Source organism: Onychomys torridus, chromosome 1, assembly GCF_903995425.1.
Source record: "Onychomys torridus chromosome 1, mOncTor1.1, whole genome shotgun sequence".
NCBI classification, from domain to species: domain Eukaryota; kingdom Metazoa; phylum Chordata; class Mammalia; order Rodentia; family Cricetidae; genus Onychomys; species Onychomys torridus.
The window spans coordinates 98,934,437-98,941,448 of record NC_050443.1 but is presented as its reverse complement, the minus strand read 5'-3'; the positions used below and the strand labels follow the sequence as shown (position 1 = coordinate 98,941,448).

The window sequence follows — 7,012 nt, the reverse complement described above, 5'->3', positions numbered from 1 at the left end:
AACTGCAGGGGTCGCCGCTGCGGGCGCAGAAAGCAACCGCGGGCGAAGGCAAGGAGAAAAAAAAACAACCAAAAACCTCAGCCTGGCAGCGGTGGGATTCGAACCCACGCCCCCGAAGAGACTGGAGCCTTAATCCAGCGCCTTAGACCGCTCGGCCACGCTACCTAGCTGTCTGCCTGGCTTTCTAAAAAGCTACTTAAGGCTGTTTATTACCTATCTATCGCTACATATATATTTTTTCCTTCTCATTTTTTTGTGGTTGTATTTGTGTTTTATCTACTCCTGATAGAAATTGTCTTAAATAATATCGTTAAAACGCCAACCATTAAAATAAAATTATTTAGATCCAAGCTTGTTTCCAAATAAGTTTTAAAGCAAAAAACAATTTGCGTTCTGAGTCTGACGGTTAACGCGTCCAGTCAAGCCGCTCCGTCACCCACAGGACCCGGATTAGGAGTCTCGGGAGACTGATAGGCAGTAACTCTCACTGGAGCTCTGAGAGCCGAACCACGACCCCAGGTCTGCACAGTTCTTTCTGAAAAATCACGTGTTTAAATTTTTAGTACACAAACAATATTAAAATTTTGCAGATAAAATAAATTCTTTGTAACATTCAAAATAATATTCTTTAACCTTTGACTCGCTCTAGTTTCCTCGTAACCACCATTATTGGCTGATTATACATTTTTTTCAGATCTTTTGATGTCAATTTCTATGGATGTTTATCTCCATGGAAAATAGTTTTGTTCATATTGTGTATGGGTTGTTATATAAATATTTATTAACATCCTAATGTATAGAGATATACAGCTGGCTGGTTTTTTTCCGCCAGACTTTTCATATTTCTTTTGTTTTTACCAGGCTTTGTTTTTAAGTATCTGTGCATGTTAACGTACACACAGAGACTTTTACATTTATTTTATTAATTTGTTTATGGGGGCGGCATGTTGTGGAGGTCAGAGGACAACTTAGCTGAAGTATATTCTCTCTTTCACCATGTGGGGGCAGCTTAGATTGTCAGCCTTGGAGGCTAATGTCCTTACCCACTGAAACATTTCACCAGCCCCAGATATTTCAAAACACTGAAAAGGGCACAGGGGGAAAACAGTCACCCATTTTCCCTTCCCACCACCTAGAATTAAAGTCATTTCTGCATATACATTTGTGTGTGTGTATCTATATACACCTGTATTTAACTTGTTATCTAGCAAAAGATGAGTTTGAACTTCTGATTCTCCTAGTCCCACCTCCCAAGTACTGGGAATACAGGCCTGCTGCACCTGGCTAAGGACTGTTAATACGGCATTTTGCTTCCAATTATTTTCTCATGTACATAATTTTTATTAAAAGTTAAGCAAGGCCTGCAAGATGGCTTAGCAGGTAGAGGTGCTTGCCACTAAGTCTGAGAATCTGAGTTCAATTCCTGGGACCTACAAAGTAGAAGAGAATCAGTCCCACATATTGTTCCTTAACACGCATACCCACACAACAAATACATACTTACACATATACTTATACATATATATGTTAATATAATTTAATATACTTTTTTTTTTCTCTCAGTTTTTCGAGACAGGGTTTCTCTGTTTAGTTCTTGCTGTTCTGGAACTCACTCTGTAGACTAGGCTGGACTCGACTCAGAGATCCACCTGCCTCTGCCTCCTGAGTGTAAAACTGTATCTTAAAATATGGGCTGGGCATAAAGGTGCACATCTTGTCCCCAGCTCTCAGAAGGCAGGCTGGTCTACACGGTAACAGAGTGTGTTTCAGGACAGCCTGGACTACATAAGGATATTCTGTCTCAAAACAAAAATGAACAAAATATTTAAAAATATACTAGACTATGAGAAGTTAAAAACACTGCATTTAAAAAGTCCTCTCGCAGTTAGATGGTGGTGGCAGCACACACCTTTAATACCAGCACTTGGGAGGCAGAGACAGGTAGATCTCTGTGAGTTCAAGCCAGCCTGGTCTACAAATCAGCTTCCAGGACAGCCAGGACTGTTACACCAGTCGGTGTCCTCTTACAAACATGCCTCCAGCTTATAACTAATATGAATTGTATATGTCCTTTCAATAACCTCTCAAACTTTTACATATGTAAATACATGAGCAATATACAGAGTGCTTTTCTGTGTTATCATGGGATACCAGTGCCATGCCTTTTCCACTCCATTATTGTTTTTAAGATCTCTTAGGCTAACTAAGTCCATACTATAAATAAACAATATTTGTTTCTAAATTTACTGGGCAGTATTGTGGAAAATATCCCTGTACGTTGTCTTCTAGTCTATGCATGTACATTCCTCCATGTTTTCTACCAGAATTGCAATTGCTGAATCATATGTACATTTTCTTTTCTTGGCTGGAGGCGGGTAAAGGGGTCGAGACAGGGTCTCTCTAAGTAACTCTGGTTGTCTTGGAACACACTCTGTAGACCAGATTGTCCTCGAACTCACAGATCTGCCTGCCTCTGTCTCTTGAGTGCTAGGATTACAGGCATGCGCCATCATACCCGGCTGGTTATTAATTCTTATTGAGTCAATTTTGGTATGTTGGAGTTTGGGAAAAACAAAACAAAACCATTCACTTGGTTTTTCACATTGGTTACTGTGAAATCTGAAATCTCTCCCATATCCACTGCGTCTTTCCCCATCTACTTACCTCTTCCTTTCCCAGCAGTAACTCAGCTCAATGTAAGGAACCCCGACAGTACTCGGCCCTACTCACTGAGGTAATCCTGCAGTGACTCAGCTCAATGCAAGGAACCCCAACAGCACTGGGCCCTACTCACTGAGGTAATCCTTCAGTGACTCTGCTCAATGCAAGGAACCCCGACAGTACTCGGCCCTACTCACTGAGGTAACCCTGCAGTGACTCTGCTCAGCTTTCTAGACATGCCCCTAAAAAGCCACATAGACCTCATTTGGGCTTGGCACAATCCTGACACTTGGGCATCTCATAGTTTTCTTTCCCTAAATCCTCTTTAGTCTGCTGGGGTTTTGTTTTTTCTTTCCATCCTTCCACCTTTAACAGCTGTACAAAGATTTCATGGTTCTGGAGAGTTTGTTGCTTTTAAAAATAAAGCAGCCATCTATTGAGGAAATGGGTCAGGCATGGCAGAAGTCCAGGGCCGAGTGGGGACTTCAGATCAACAGATACCGTCAACTGCTCAGGACATTTCATTGCCAGGAAGGACTGTTTGTGAACTGTATACCTAGCTTTCGGAATGGAAATGAATGTGTCTCCAGGGTAGGAAGACCTGTGGAAACCTGTCCAGGTTTGCTCTTCTAGGCATTAGTAAGACCCTAGAAACTGTCCTTGGTGGTACCTTTGTGTAACACAAATCTTAAATGGTCTTATTAATAAAAAACCCAGTGCCAGATATTGGGGTGAAAGCTGAAAGATTAGAGAAACACACCAAGCCACAGCCAACTTACCTCAGCAACTCCTCAGCTGATCTTGTTTCCACGAATCCTCAGACTGAAAGCCTCAGAGACCTCAACCAGAAGAGATCTCAGCTGAACTGCCTAAAAGCCTCTTGTTCCTGGACCTCATGCCTTATAACTTTCCTGCTTCCTGCCATCACTTCCTGGGATTAAAGGTGTGTGTCCTTCCCAAGCAAAGACTTGAAATCTCAAGTGCTGGGATTAAAGGTGTGTGTCACTCTGTTCCCAGTGTGGCCTTGAACTCACAGAGATCCAGATGATTCTCTGCATCCCGAGTGATAGGATTAAAGATGTGTGTGCCACCACTGTCTGGCCTCTAAGTCTAATCTAGTGGCCGTTCTGTTCTCTGACCCCCAGATAAGTTTTTTAGGGTACACAATATATCAACCACACTTTTGTGCTAAATATCCTTCAAACCCCACCCCATCCATCCCCAGGCTTCCAGTCCCTCAACTGGCTAATGTGGTTCATGGTAGACATAAGATTCAGGATTCAGGTTGCACAAACTGTATTTTCCCATGAGAATCTGAATTAAGACATCAGTAATTCTGAGTTGAGCTGGGATTAGTCTCTGAAAGTAGTAAGGAGATTTGGGGATGGCTATGTCTGTGACAGGATTGCAGGGATCAAGAAAGCCAGCACACAGGAAAAGAGAGTACTGGGTGTGGTGGCACACACCTTTAATCCTAGGATTTAATCAGGAGGAAGAGGTCGGTGGATCTCTGTGAGTTCCAGGACAGCTTGGTCTACAGACTGAATTCCAGGACAGCCGGGGCTATACAGAGAAAAATGTCTTGAAAAACAATAAATAAACCAGGTGGTGGTGGCACTCACCTTTAATCCCAGCACTGGAGAGGCAGAGCCAGACAGATCTCTGTGATTTCGAGGCCAGCCTGGTCTACAGAACAGGTTCCAAAGCTACAGAGAAACCCTGTCTCGAAAAAAACAAAAACAAAACAAAACAAAACAAAACAAAACAAAAACAAAACAAACAACCCCCCCAAAACAATAAATTAATTAATTAAAGTCTATTTAAAAAGAGAAAGAGTGAAGAGCTGCATCGTATAGAAGTCCTGATGATTTTCCCGCTCCTATCCCCTAGCCCTCTTGGAATCATACTTCTTTCAACACACTTCCCTCTTCTGCAAAGTTAGTGATACCCAGTAGCTGTCAATTATACCCAATAACTCATCCCTTCGTTAATAGGGGCTCAGATGAAGCTGGAAACATTTCTGCCAGGGCTGGCTCCACCACACACACTGAGCAAGAATTAACAAGGACGTGGGCTGGTGCTCCCGAAGTCAGAGAGGGGTGTTTTCTCGCAGTCCTGCAGCCCATTACACAGCCTCTTTTGACAATCAAACGCAAAACCAGCAGGCAGAGAAGAGCAGGATTTCACATCAGAACCTTGGACCGGTACGGTGTGGACAGAGTTCCAATGACCTTTAGCAGAACATTCTTTCCAACCTCCTCTAACAATGACTAATCATGTGCTTGTCCTACATAATGTCGCTACCAAGCCAGAGGTGAGAAGAGTGCTTGTCCAGCTAGGGCAGGGTGCTTTGCCGGGGAGGGCGCTGCGGCGCTGCGGTACTTGCTCTTCTTGGTGCCGAGTTGGCATAAGCAACTTCAAGATTTGATTTGGCTCACAGTTTGAGGGTACAGTCCATCAAGGCCGGAAAGGGCTGACAGCAGGAGTGTGGCCATCCACACCAAGAGGCAGAGAGATGAATGCTGACATTCAACTTACTTTCTCCTAGTTATTCAGCCCAGGAACCCAGCCCAACCGGGTGGTGCTGTCCGCCTCAATTAACCAATTGTTACAAGAACAAATCGAACTATAATTCCACCAAAGCTCACGCTAGGATTCAGTGAGTTTATTGGGCATACTTACAAAGCGAGGTCGGACTGCTCAGAAGAGCTTTGGCGACCCTGAGGCTGCCACGGCAGAAAGTCTTCACCTCAAAGGGATGATGGCTTTCCCACAGCTGCCTCCTCCGCCAGCCTCCTCCAGTCTGAAAACTCTAGCACCTCCCCAGACCCCAAGACCACCTGCAATTAGAACTGATTGCATACATATTGCTGGGGTGAGAGGCTGGAATCTCATGTGAGGGTTCAAGACCTTCCATGCCTTCCCCTCTTCTGGGGGACCTGGCATCAGCCAATAGGCCCGCCTCGGAAGCAAGCACAGCTGTTCCGATGACCACGGCTTTGCTCAGAGGACCGAGTTCTACAATACCAATAGAAACTCGCTCACAGGGCGGTGGTGGCTCACGCCTTTAATCCCAGCACTGGGGAGGCAGAGCCAGGCGGATCTCTGTGAGTTCGAGGCCAGCCTGGTCTCCAAAGCGAGTTCCAGGAAAGGAGCAAAGCTACACAGAGAAACCCTGTCTCCAAAAACAAAAACAAAACAAAACAAAAAAAGAAACTCACTCACAGAGGTCAGTCCACTCAGTGATTCTAGAGCATGTCAAGTTGACAATCAGTATCAGCCAACCACTGAAGAGCCCAACGGGGTTTTGTGATTTGCAGATGTCTTCTGTACCGTGGTCTGGGTTACAGCTTGATGTATGTTTGCACATGTAGACATGTAGATGTCAACATGTGCAAACATACATCAAGCTGTGTATCATGCAAATTCCTCTGTGAAGGTGTAAAAACATGATACTACATTTCCCCTCAAACGCCTGTACCAAGTCTGAATCATTGAATTGTTCTCCCAGGAGGTCCTCACTTACAGCAAAACTGTAATGAAATTTTGATGTATGTAATAAAACCTATCTACAAAGTTTAACATTTCTCTCTAATCTTTAGGGCCCTTCCCCTTTTATCCACTTGGAACTAAGTGTTTCAGGTTTGGGATTTTGGAATATTTGTATATACATAATGAGATATCATAAACACAAGGCTCAACATGAACTATGCTTATATATATTCTCTATTGTTATTATTAATAACATTAGTGTTCTCATGCCGCCCAGGCTGGCCTTGAACTCCTTATGTAGCTAAGAATGACCTTTGATCCTCCTGCTTCCACTATACCTGTTTTCTTTTGTGAGGGGTGGTTGAGACAGGGTTTCTCTGTGTAGCCCAGGCTGTCTTGAAACAAATCCCCCCCCCCACCCCGTCCATCCTGGTTGGCCTCTGTAGACCAGGCTGGCTTTGAACTCAGAGATCTGCCTGCCTCTGCCTCAAGTGCTGGGATTAAAGGTGTGTGCCACCATCGCCCAGCCACAAGTTCCTTCTTCAAAGACTTTTTGTTCTGTTAATACAAAAATTTCATCGAACTTATCTTGTTAGAAGATGGATTTGGAATGGCCTACACCTGTGTTACTCATATTTAGCTCCAGACTAAACAATCTCTTGTCATACACCTCTAAGGATATGACAAGAGATTGTTTATGACAGTAAACAGTAACTTTATAACAACAACAACATTGGTTCAGGACAGACATGGGTTCTAGCCTTGGCTCTGCTTTCTTACCAATTCAGGGACCTTCAGCAAGTTGCTTTACCTCCCCGGCCTCAGTTTCTTCATTTGGTGAAATAGGAATATATGCAGT

General features: G+C 43.8%; 1 non-coding gene across 1 annotated transcript; it reads right to left on the bottom strand.

Annotated features, from left to right (window-relative positions):
- Positions 1-83: 83 nt before the first annotated feature.
- On the bottom strand, positions 84-165 carry Trnal-aag. Its single transcript has one exon. It is a non-coding gene; the product is annotated as a tRNA-Leu (tRNA).
- Positions 166-7,012: the final 6,847 nt, after the last annotated feature.